Source organism: Mandrillus leucophaeus, unplaced genomic scaffold (assembly GCF_000951045.1).
Source record: "Mandrillus leucophaeus isolate KB7577 unplaced genomic scaffold, Mleu.le_1.0 Scaffold213, whole genome shotgun sequence".
Taxonomy (NCBI): domain Eukaryota; kingdom Metazoa; phylum Chordata; class Mammalia; order Primates; family Cercopithecidae; genus Mandrillus; species Mandrillus leucophaeus.
Genome location: NW_012102177.1, coordinates 101,883 through 114,858, shown reverse-complemented (window position 1 = coordinate 114,858; position 12,976 = coordinate 101,883).

Below are 12,976 nucleotides of genomic sequence, written 5' to 3'. Positions count from 1 at the left end.
CTGCCTCGGCCGCCCAAGTAGCTGAGATTACAGGTGCCCACCACGCCCAGCTAATTTTTTGTATTTTTAGTAGAGACGGAGTTTCACCATGTTGGCCAGGCTGGTCTTGAACTCCCGACTTCAGGTGATCTGCCTGCCTTGGCCTCCCAAAATGTTGGGATTACAGGCGTGAGCCACTGTGCCCAGTGTATGATATTTCTTAAATAAATTTTCGTGTAAAGTGTGAGGTAGGAGTCGGCTTAATATTTTTTTGACATGGATATATAGTTGTTCCAATACCTTGGCACCTTTGTGAAATACTGGTTAATCATATATTTGTTTTTTTCCTAAACTCTCCTATTTCATTGATGATATTGACAATCCTTGTATCAATACCATACTGTCATATTGTTGAAACTTTATATGAAATTTTAAATTCAATAAGTGTAAATCGTACAACCTTGTCTATTTTTTCCAAGATTGTTTTGTTTCTTCCAGGTCTTTTACTTTTCCAAATAAACTTTAGAGTCAGCTGTTAACTTCAGTAAAACAACTTATAAAGATTTTGATTGGAATTGCATGAAATCTCTATCAATCTATGGGGAACTGACATCTTAACTATATTCAGTCTTCTAATCCATGACCTCTCCATTTATCTAGGACTTCTTTAATATCCCTTACCAATGTTGTGTATTTTTTGGTATAGAGTTCTTGTCTTCTCTCATTAAATTTATTTCTAAGTGTTTCACGGTTTTGATGAAATTGTAAATGATGTATTTTTAAATTTCATGTTTCATCGTGTAATAGCCAGGGTCTAATCAAAGAAGCAGAACTACCATATAGAAAGTAATGTAGAATGAGAGATTAATGATAGTTATTAGGCTTTATGCAATTATGAGAAGTCATTAAGCAGCCTCTAGGATTGTTGCCTCAGTTTCTCATACAGAGAGCATGTGGTAGTGGTTGGGAAAGGAAGATGAGCACGGAGTGGGAGAAACTAAGGACAAACCAGGACCTGTAACGATAGAACTGTGTCTGTCTCTCGCTACTTCTGCTATGAACTGAATTGTGCCTCCCTGTATCCACTAGAAATTCATATGCTGAAGCCCTAACCCCCAATAATTGTATTTAGAGATAGGGCTTTTAGGTGGTGATTAAGTTTAAATGAGGTCATAATAGAGGGATCCTAGGATTGGTGGTCATTTAATAAGAGGAAGAGTGAGAGAGAGATTTTTTCTCTGCCATGTGAAGAAATTAGCAAGAAGGCAGCTGTCTGCAAGCTGGGAAGAGAGTCCTCACTAGAAACTGACCATGCTGGCACCCTTATCTTGAACTTCTAGCCTACAGAATTGTGAGAAATAAATTTCTATTGTTTAAGCCACCCAGTATGATATTTTGTTATGACAGACTGGGTTGATTAAGATAACCTGTAACCTTTATGATGCACGTGACTTGTAGGATAGGCTGACATCCTTCACCATGTAGGTACTCACTGACCTGGCCCAGGATTCGCAGAAGCTGAATGAAGGCACTGGGCAGAAGCTGGAGGAGCTGTTGGCCCAGCTGCTGCTCTCTCCTATGAGGTAGGCCGGCAGTTCAATAGCAACATATATGAGTTACAATAGCTTCAGCTGTTTCTGGGTCTAAAAGTGGTACCCTTTTATTTCCATCTTTAACATATCATACAAAATTGTTTAGTGTCCATCGCTTAATCAGTTTTGCTTATTTGACACAGTTCAAAGCCACCACACATTGTTTGCAGATGGCAGGTAGAAATGCAGTTTAGGTTTTTATACTGATATCCTGTGACTTTTCGAAGTAGACTTATTTTAGTTGTTCTTGACTCTTTGTAATGTTTACATGCACAGTCATCTTGTTATAAGTAGTTTCACTTCTTTTAATAAGTAGTTTCACTTCTTTTCAAGGGGTATGCCTTTTATTTTTTTTCTGCCGTATTGCACAAGGTAGGACTTCTAGTGCAATGTTGAATCTGATGAGAACACACATGTTTCTTTGTTCCTGACCTTATAGGGAAATCATCTGGTCTTTCATCATTAAGTTTAATGTTAGCTGCAAGTTTTGCCTAGATGCCCTTTATCAGGTTACAAAAGTCACTTTCCCTCCTATTTTGCTGATAGTTTTAATCATAAAAAAGTATTGAATTTTATCAAATGATTTTTTTTCCATTTTTAAAACTAATTATATTTTTGCCATTTATTCTGCTATGTAAAAAATAACATTGATTAATTTTAGAATGTTAAACCAACCTGACATTTCTTACATTCCTGAGGTAACTCCAGATTAATCATACTGTGTTATTCTTTTTATATAATGTTGGATTTAAATTTGCTCTTATTTGTTAATAACTTTTGCATCTATGTGTATGAATGACATTGGTCGTCATTTTTTGTTGTAGCTGTTAGGGTAATAACTGTGTCAGGTTTTCTGAATTTATGCTGGCTTAAAGGATTTAGGAAGTGTTCTTCCTTTTTTGTTTACTGAAAGTGTGTATGTAAAGTTTCTGTGATCTCCTTCTTAAACATTTGATCTAATTTACTAATGAAATAATATGGGTCTGGACATTTTGATTATGAATTTAGTTTATCAATAAACATGTCTGTTTATGTCAAAGTATATGTCATCCATCTGTATATATGCCATATGTATGTTATATAGGACGATATGTATATGTTATATGCTTAATAAATGCACTTATTTAATTATATTGTTTCTTCTTTTGTGAGGCAAATTGGGTTTTTCAAAAGGTGTCAAATTTTAAAAAATAGAGTTGACTTAATATTTATTTATTTATTTATTTAAGAGACAGAGTCTCACTCTGTCACCGAGGCTGGAGTGCAGTGGCACAATATCGGCTCACTGCAACCTCCACTCCAGGTTCAAGCAACTCTCCTGCCTCAGCCTCCCGAGCAGCTGGGACTACAGGTGCACACCGCCACGCCCAGCTAATTTTTTATTTTTATGTTTTTATTTTAGTAGAGATAGGGTTTCACCGTGTTGCTTAGGCTTGTCTCAAACTCCTGAACTCAGGCAATCCACCCACCTCGGCCTCCCAAAGTGCTAGGATTACAGGTGTGAGCAACCGCGCTGGGCCTATATTCTTAAGGTGTTTAGAATATATAATGACATCTCCTTTTATTCCTGAAATTTATCATTTGCGTTTTTTTCTTATTTTTTTGATCATTCTTGTAACCGATTTATCAATTTTGTTAATTGTTTTAAAAAAATCTTCTTTTAATTATGTTTCTTATTTCATTGATTTCTGATTTTATTTTCATTATTTCCTTTCCTATGTTTAATTTAGGTTTAATTTGCTGTTTTTATCACTAGATTATAATAAGAAAATTTAGATTACTCACTTTAAGTCTTGCTTGTTTATAATAAAATCATTTAAAGATAACTTTCTTTCTATGTATTGCTTAACCTGCACTCCACAAGTTTGATTATGTTGTGTTTTAGCCATAACCTGCACTCCACAAGTTTGATTATGTTGTGTTTTAGCCATCACTGTTGAAATATTTTCTATTTTTTCTTTGACCTGTGAATTATTTACAATGTTTATTGCTTGTTTTCTAAACAGTGATTTTTTGATATAAAGTTTTTCATTACAATAGCTTTTCTTGCTAGAGAAATCTATTAAGATTTTGATCTTTTGAAATTTACTAGGGCCATTATATATGTCATAATATGGTCTAACTTGGTAAACATTTCATGTACACTTGAAAATATTGTCATTCTGCAGTTGTCAGGTGTAGCATCCTAATGATCAAGTTGGTTGACATGTTGTTTTAATCTTCTGTTCTTTATTGATTTTCTATCTACTTGTTCTGTCATTTTTTGAGAGAGGAGTGCTCAACTCTCCAATTTACAATTGTGGATATGTCTCTTTCTCCTTTCATTCTGTCGATTTGAAGGCCTGTAATTAGATGTAAGCAGATTAAGAATATTTATGTTTCTTCGTGAATTAACTCTTTTCTTATCATAGGCCAGGAAGCTACTCAAATGCCTTCTCTCACTTCTTTTTTAGGAATTCTTTGATTCATGCATCATTGGAGGAACAATGGTAAACTCTTTGGAGAAGAATCTAAAACACATTTTTTTTCTCCATGAATAATTGGTGCTTAACGTGCATGTTTTGTGATAATACAGCCAAACAAGCTTTTTGATGTTTATTATTTGCACGAAGATGTATTTTTTTCCATTCTTTTGCTTTTAGTCCATCTACTTTATATTTAATGTTTATTTCTTGTTGATAGTATATCATTATGTGTTGTTTTTAGAAGTAGGCTGTCAGATTAGTGCATGTATGTTTTATGTAATTATTTAAATTGTTGAGTTTAAGTAAACTGTCTTGCTATCTCTTTTTATATGTTACCTAGGAGTTTTTGTTCTCTGCCTTTAATTATATATTTTCTTTAAATATTTAAAATTTTTTTTACATATTTGAAGTTTTCAAATATTAATTTTAAATAATGTTTAGATTTCACCTTTCATTTACAATGGTGTTTCATCTGTCAATTTTGTTTATTGTTGAGTGGTTATTCTTGGAGTTACAGTATATATTTGAATCTTATTATGCTATTCTTAGATTTAATACTATACCTTTTTTAAGCCTTAAGACCCTTATAATACTTTCTTTTTAACAAATTATTTTTAACTGCCAAATAATAATTATATATATTCATGGTGTACTATGTGATGTTTTGATTTATTTATACATTGTGGAATGAGTACATCAAGTTAGTGAACATATCCATCCCCTCACATACTGGTGTTTATGTAGTGGGAACATTTAAAATCTGCTCTTTCAGCAATTTTGAAATATATTATTAACTATGGCCACCAAGCTGGATGACAGATCTTGGAAACTGATTCCTCCTGTCTAACTAAAACTTCAAGCCCTTTGATCAACATTGTCCTATCCACCCCCCGTAACACTTTAATTCCATTTACATTCCTGTATCTTGCATTTTATTATGTATACTTTCAACCCAGCAATAGACTATTTTTTCTTTAAACTGTCAGTTTTCTTTTTAAGAATTAATTATTAGAACACAAATTCTATCAGCTGTTATTTGAGAATATCTCTTTCTGCTAGATACTGAATTAAAGAATATTTTGGCTAGACATGGAATTCTGGGTTAACAGTTTTCTTTCAGCTTTTTAAGTTGCCATTCCATTTTATTGCGGTCTCCATTTTTCTCTGAAAAGCAGTGAGCCATAATTTCTTTTGTTGTTCTCTTGTGTATAATATTACCTTTTATTCTTTGACTGTTTTTATGATTTTCTGCTTTTCTTTATTTTATTTTATTTGTATTATAATTTATTTTTGACACAGAGTCTCGCTCTGTCATCCAGGCTGGGGTACAGTGGTGCAATATCCGCTCACGACAACCTCCACCTCCCAGGTTCAAGCCATTCTCTTGCTTCAGCCTCCGGAGTAGCTGGAATGACAGGTGCCCGCCACCATGCCCGGCTAATTTTTGTATTTTTAGTAGAGGCAGAGTTTCACCACGTTGGCCAGGCTGATCTCGAACTCCTGACCTCAAATGATTTGCCCTCCTTGGCCTCCCGAGGTGCTGGGATTACAGGTGTGAGCCACCGCGCCCAGCCTGTTTATCTCTAGTTTTCAGTATTTTGACTCTGTTCTGCCTACATGTAGAACTATTTGCAGTCATTATGCTGGTTATTTTCCTGCATTTATTAGATCTGTAAGTTGATAGATTTCACCAAATTTGGGACTTTAAAGACCTTTTCATCATTTACTTTCTCTTCTCTCTTTTTGGAATTCCAGTTGTCTGTGTTGTCCCACAGTCCCCGAGGCTTTGTTTGTTTCTGTTCAATCTTCTCTTTTTAAAATGGTAATTTCCCTCAAATCGTCACTGAATTTATATTTTCTTTGTTAATTTTTTGCTTCCAATGTGTTGTTGAGCCCAACCCATCATTTTCCACTTTAGATAGTGCTCATTTTAGTTCCAAAATTTTTTCGTTTGGTTTTGTTTTGTAGCTTCCATGTCTCCAGTGATATTCCACATCCATTTGATTGCTGTGTAGTATCTCATATGGACAGATCACACTATCAGTTTCTTAGAGAAAAACTGGGGTTTACTAGTTTGGGGGATTACAAAATGAAGCCACCGTAAACACGAATGCATAGGTTTTTGTACAAATATAAGTTTCCATTTCACTAAGGTAAATACCAAGGAGAATTTCTGAGCCACATGGTAAATCTATGTTTTTTTTTTATTTTTTATTTATTTTTATTTTTATTTTTTTATTTTTTAAATTTATTTATTATTATTATACTTTAAGTTGTAGGGTACATGTGCATAACGTGCAGGTTTGTTACATAAATCTATGTTTTACTTTATACGATACTGGCACTTTGTTTTACAAATGTCTACCATTTTGCATTCCCACCAACCAAGTGTTAGGTGTTACAGCTATTCTACATCATTAGCAGAACATGGCATTTTCAGTTAAAAAAATAAAGCATCCATCCTAAGAGATGTATAGTGGTATCTCATTGTGATTTTAATTTGCTTTTCCCTGATAACTAGTAATAATGACCATCTTTTCATATGATTATTTTGCCGTTCTCATATTTTCTTTGGTGAAGTGTCTATTAATATTTTTTCTCATTTAAAAAATTGGGCTATTTGTTTTCATATTGTTGATTTTTGAAAGTCTGTTGTGGATTTTGTATGTAAGTTTTTTATTAGATATGGTTTCACAATTATTTTCTCCCAATCTGTAAATTGTCTTTTTAATTTTTAGTCAGATGAAGTCCAATTGATTAATTTATATGTGCTTTGGGGAAAGGATTGATATTTTTTGCTGCATGTAAATAACTGATTGTTCTAGAACCACTTATGAAAAGATTATCTTTTTTCCAAGGAAGTACTTTTGCACCTTTGTTAAAAAAAAAAATTAATCACATATATGTCAGTTTAACTCTAGCCTCTTTATTCTGTTCCATTGACATTTGTGTCTGTCCTTTTGATAGTTTCCACGTCTTCATTAATGTAGTTTTATAACTGAGTATTGAATCAGTTATTAAAATTCCTCAAAGTTGGTTCTATTTTGTAAAACCTGTTTTGGCTATTCTAGTTCCTTTGCCTTTACATACAAATTTTAGAATCACTTTTCTTATTTCTAAAAATTCTGTCAGAATTTTCATGGAAATTGGGTTGTATATATGTTTTAGTTTAGAAATAAATGAATTCTTAACAATATTACTTCTTTTAATCCATGAACAAAGCATATCTTAACATTTAATTAGGATATCTTTCATTTCTTTTACCAGTATCCTGTAATTTTTACATAAAGATCTTTCACATTTTTACTATAGTTATACCTAAGTATCATATTTTTTGGCATTATTATAAACTTATAAATTACATTAACATTTTCTATTTCCAGTTTTTCATTGCTAGTGCATAGAAATCCAATTGCTTTTTGTATATCGACCTTGTGACCAGCAACATAGCTAAGTTCACTTATTACTTCTAGTGCTTGTTTGATTAATTCTTTATTGTTTTCTATGCAATCAATAATTGTAAGTAGAGGGAGTTTTTTTCCTCCTTACAACCTTATTCCATCTAGTTTTCTTGCTGTATTGTATTGGATAAAGCATTAATTGTAATGTTGAATAGGAGTTATAACAGTAGATATTGTTTATTCATGATATTGTGGGAAAACATTCACTCCATTATTTTATTCCAAACTATAGGCAGACTTTAGCAAGATGAGTGTTACAATACTGTATAACATAATCACATACATTCTATCATTTTTCCCACATTCTATTGAATGGAAAGAAGTTACAGGTCCAACCCACACTCAAAAGGAAGGGATCCCGCAAAAGCATGAACACTCAGAGGAGTGGATCGGGGGCCCACCTGAAGTATCTGTCTATCGTAGCAATGTTTGCTTTGGGATTTATAGTTAGCATCTTGTACCTATCACTATTTACCCATAAGTAATATCACGCTCTTTCCCAGATGATATAAGAAATTCGTAATGATATATTTCTGTGTTTCCCTCCTGGCTATTGTGCTGTTGTTGCCATACATTTTACTTCTATGTATTTTATACATTTCACAATACATTGCTATTATTTTTATTTTAAGCAATCAATTATGTTCTGAAGATATTTTTAAAATGAGAAGAATGTACGTATATATATTTTAACTGACATACGTATTATTTCTGGAGGTCTTTGTTCTTTTACATAGATTGAGTTTTTCATCCAATGTCATTTTCTTTCTGTCTAACAGACTTTCCATAATATTTTTTGTAGTGCAGGGTAGCTAATGATAAACCCTTTCAGCTTTTGTTTGCCTATAAAAATCTTTTTTTTTTTTTTTTTTTTGAGGCAGGGTCTTGCTCTGTTGCTGAGGCTGGAGTGCAGTGATGCAATCCTAGTTCACTGCAGTGTCGACCTTGTTGGACTCAAATGATCCTCCTGCCTCAGCTTCCCCAGCAGCTGGTACAACAGGAACGCATCATCACACCTGGATAATTTAAATTTTTTTGGTTGTTGTTTTTGTAGAGATGGGGTTTCACAATGTTGCCCACACTAATCTTGAACTCCTGGCCTCAAGCAGTCCTCCCACCTTGACCTCCCAAAGTGTTGGGATTATAGGCATGAGCTACTGTACCCAGCCAATTTTGTTTTTGAAAGATATTTTTGCTGAGGTTTTTTTAATAGTAAGTTAACTTCTTTTCTTTCAGTACCTTTAAGATGTCCCACTATTATTAACTTGTGTTCATTTTTAGCAATGGGGAGACTTCTGTCATTCTTACTATTTTGCATGTAATGAGACTTTTTTTACTGGCTGATTTTAAGATATTCTCTTTATCACTGGTTTTAATATTTTCAACTATGATGCATTATGGGGTGGTTTTCTTCATATTTCTTGTATTTGTAGTTCCTTGAGTTTTAGGATCTGTGGGTTTCTAGTTTTTATCAACTTTGAAAGTTTTTGGCAATGATTTCATCAAGTATGTGTTTATCTATTTCTATTCTCTTTTTCTCTTCTTCATGTATTCTGGTTATACATAGATTAGGTTCCTTGAAGTTGTTCCATAACTCACTGATTCACTTTTCATTTTTTTCATCCCTTTTTCTCTCTGTTTTTTGTCTTGTCGTTTCTATTTTTATATTTTCAAGTTTACCCATTTCTCATCTGTCATGTATAATGTACTTTTAATCCCATTCATCATATTTTAAATCTCCAACATGATGTATTTTTGTACCTAAGAATGCTGTTGGAGTCCTTTACATATGCTCCATGTCTGCTTACCATGCTCATGCTTCTCTTTCTTTCTTATGCATATGGAATGTAGTTATAAGAACTGATTTAACATCTTTGTCTACTAATTATATTGTCTACATCATTTCTGGGTCTCTTTTTATGGATGGAATTTTCTCCTCTCATTAATATGTGAACACAAGATGGCTTTATTTCTTTCTAATAGGTGTTACCCTTTGCGTTATTATGGGATGATTAGATTGCAGTGTTATCAATGCTCTCATAAAGCAGCAGGAACACCAAGAAAGCAAAGTCGATCCATCCTGAGGATCGAAGATTTCCCAGAGGAGCATGACATGTGAGCCGAGTGACCCAGAGTAAGTGTAGACAAAGGGGATAAAACAAGCCAAGGAAATTCCCAGTGGACAGAGGCACATACACAAAGCATGGAAATGAGAGAAGGGCACTCCAGGGACACCAGGGAACTCACTGTAGCTGAACTGTGGGTAGGAAATGGAAGGTGACCACGCCAGACCAGCACCTGTGCCCAGCACGTGAGAGCACTTGTGCGTTTGGCTGGACAGCCTGAGCTTTATTGGCCATGGGAAGACTTTAGAAGATGTTTTTAATTGTGGTAAACATACATAATGTAAAATTTACCATTTTAACCATTTTAAATGTACGATTTAGTGAAATTAAGTATAATTACATTGTTTTGGAACGATCATCACCATCCATCTCCGGAGTTTTTTCATCGACCCAAATTGAAATTCTACATCCGCACTGTCTTAGTCTATTTTGTGTTGCTGTAACAGAATACCCGAGACTGGGTAATTTATAAAGAAAAGAAATTTATTTCTTACAGTTCTGGAGGCTGGAAAGTCCACGATCCAAGCATCGGCAGGTTTGGTGTCTGACGAGGGCTGCTCTCTGCTTCCAGGTTGGCTCCATGAATGCTGGGCCTCACATGCTAAAAAATAGGAAGGCAAACTAATTGAACACTGTGTGAAGTCTCTTTTACAAGGGTCTTAATCTCATTAACCAGGCCATTAACCAGGGAGAAGTCCTTATGGCCTAATCAATTCTAAAAAGTCCCACTTCTTAAGCTTACTACACTGGCAACATCTGCATTTTGGAGGGGACACATTCAAACCAAAGCCTTCCAATCCTGGCCCCAAAATTCCTGCCAAAATTCATGTTCTGACACACATAATACATTTATTTTATCCCAACATCCCCCAAAGTCTTCATGAATTTCAGCATGAACTCAAAAGTCCAAAGTCCAGAGTCTCATCCAAATCGGATATGGGTTAGACTCAAGGCACAGTTCATCCCGAGGCATATTTCCCTTTAGCTGTGAGTCTGAAATCAAGCAAGTTACGGGATTCCAAAATACAATAATGGGACAGGCATAGGACAGACACGGGAGAATAGGCAAGAAGAAAGGAGTAACAGGCACCGAGTTAGTCTAAACCCAACAAAGAGAACACTGAATCTCAAGAGTTGAGAATTGTCTTCTTTGACTCCATGTCCTGTCTTCAGGACACATTGGGGTAGGGGCTGAGTCTCCAAGGCTTCTGGGGATCCTCTCTCTATTCATGCTGTAGCAGATCTCACAGGCTGGAGTTAAGTGCCTATAGCTCTCCCAGGCTATCATTGCACATTGAGGCCTCTATACCTCTGAAGTCTTGGGAGCATGCATGGAATTCTGGGCTGTCAGATACTGAAACCCACGCTTTCCTTCACATTCTGCCGTCAGTAACTGGGAGTCTCATTCCTGTTTATGAAGGAATCATTATCTCCCATGAATGCCACGTTTACTGGAAGGAGTAACTTATTAACAATAGCTAAAATGCGATGAGTGTCTTCTAGGAATGAATGTCTTACAGGAGAGAAGTGACTTGGTCCTTATAAAGAGCACTATCCAATAAATGCTATTATTCTGATTTTAGAGTGAGGAAATAAGAGCTAAGGAAGCAAGGGTTTGCCTAAGGTCTCACAACAGGTGGAGGTGGAGCTGGGATTGTCCAGCTGGATGACCCCTGACTTCATCACACGGATTTATGGGATTCAGCCTTATGGTATCCATTAGCTGTTGAGACTCATCTATCTCAACACTGAAGTGTTCCTTAGGATTGGAGCATAAGCTGGGCCAGTCTTACAGGTTTGGCAAGTGCAGACATAGACACACTGTTCTATGAGGAAGGCCTGGGCTGAAATTCCTCAATAATAATCTTTGACAGCCAGAGGACCCACCCCTGGGCAGCATGTGCATTGCAGTTACAAGGTAGGGGAATTATGTTATGGGGGCAGTCGGCTGATGTGACACACATTTCTGTCTTCTGAGTAGAGGGCTGCTTGGCCCTGCAGTCGTCACAAGAGGCAGGAAACTTCCATTACTTGGAGAAACAGGGCCCTTTGGGACTCCATTGCCTCCATTCTCAGCCTGCCACCAAGCAGGTCTGCAGGATCTGGCCTCCTTTGGCAACCTCACTCCCTGCAATGCGCCCCATCTATGTATCCTCAATGCTTCATCACACCAGAACCTTCCAGGAGTCTGACTTTTCCCTAATTTCATCTTCAGTCACTGCCGTGGTGTCCAGGTTTTGCTCACCCTAAACTGGAAGGCTCTTTCCACCCTTTCTCTCTCACCATTGTCCTATTCTTTCCCACTATGTGGCTTTCCAGATTCTGCCCGGCATAGGAAAGAAGCACATGCCTCGTAGTCTGACAAATTTGGGTTGGGGACTTGACTTTGTCACTTACCAGGTGAGTGACCCTGCAAGTGACACTGAAATTCTCCAGCCTCAGTTTCCACATCTGTAAAATAGGGTAGTCCATTGTAACTTGCAGTATGGTAAGGCTGTGTGTAAAAGGCAGCACAGTGTCTCGTAAGTGTGGTTGATAATCACGAAGGAATGGTGAGGATTCACTATGGATTGACCAAGTGAAATGGGGCAAATGCACATTTATATATTCATGTAAATGGAAACACAGATATGCATTTGACGAGGTTGAATATTCACACATGCCACTGCCCAGATGGACAAAGCAAATGTCGCCTCTTTGTCTACAACCTATTGTGTGCCATGAGCTCTCACCTGGCCTGGCAGTGGGAAAACTTACACTGGTTTGATTAGTGTTCTTTTGGTTGAACACTAGGTTGAACATCAGGTTGACGATAAGACTCTCATACTCTATGCTCTTCCTTATCTACCCCGAGATGTGGCCTGTGTACAGAGCAGAGCTCACTGTGTCCTCATGTTAGTTGAAGGAGGCATGCACTTCCTTGGGGCTCTTGCACTGTTCTCTTGGTGTTCACTGCCCCATGTCTGCTTGGTCACTGGCCCCATTGTAAGCATTGGCTGTTGCTTGGCTGCTGCGTTTATGGACTTAGCATTGGCGTTGCTTGGCTGGCCAGGTCGTGGACCTTTTTCTCATGGGATACTCAAGGCAGGTGGGCACCTGTGCTTGGCCCAACCTCAGCAGTCCACAGTGTTGTGTGCATTCCTGGGGTCTATGACTCCCCTTAGTAATTCTTCGGCCCAATAAACCGACCAGTGGCATCATGACCTACTGTCTGCATACCTACACAGAGTGGTAAGAAATGTCAGCTCTTTACCGCCCCAGCAGCTTAACCAGGGGAAGAGGAGTAGAAATTAGGGAGTTTTCTTGAGAATGCTTGTTTCAGAATGAGCATGGGTTAAAAGAGTTTTTGGACC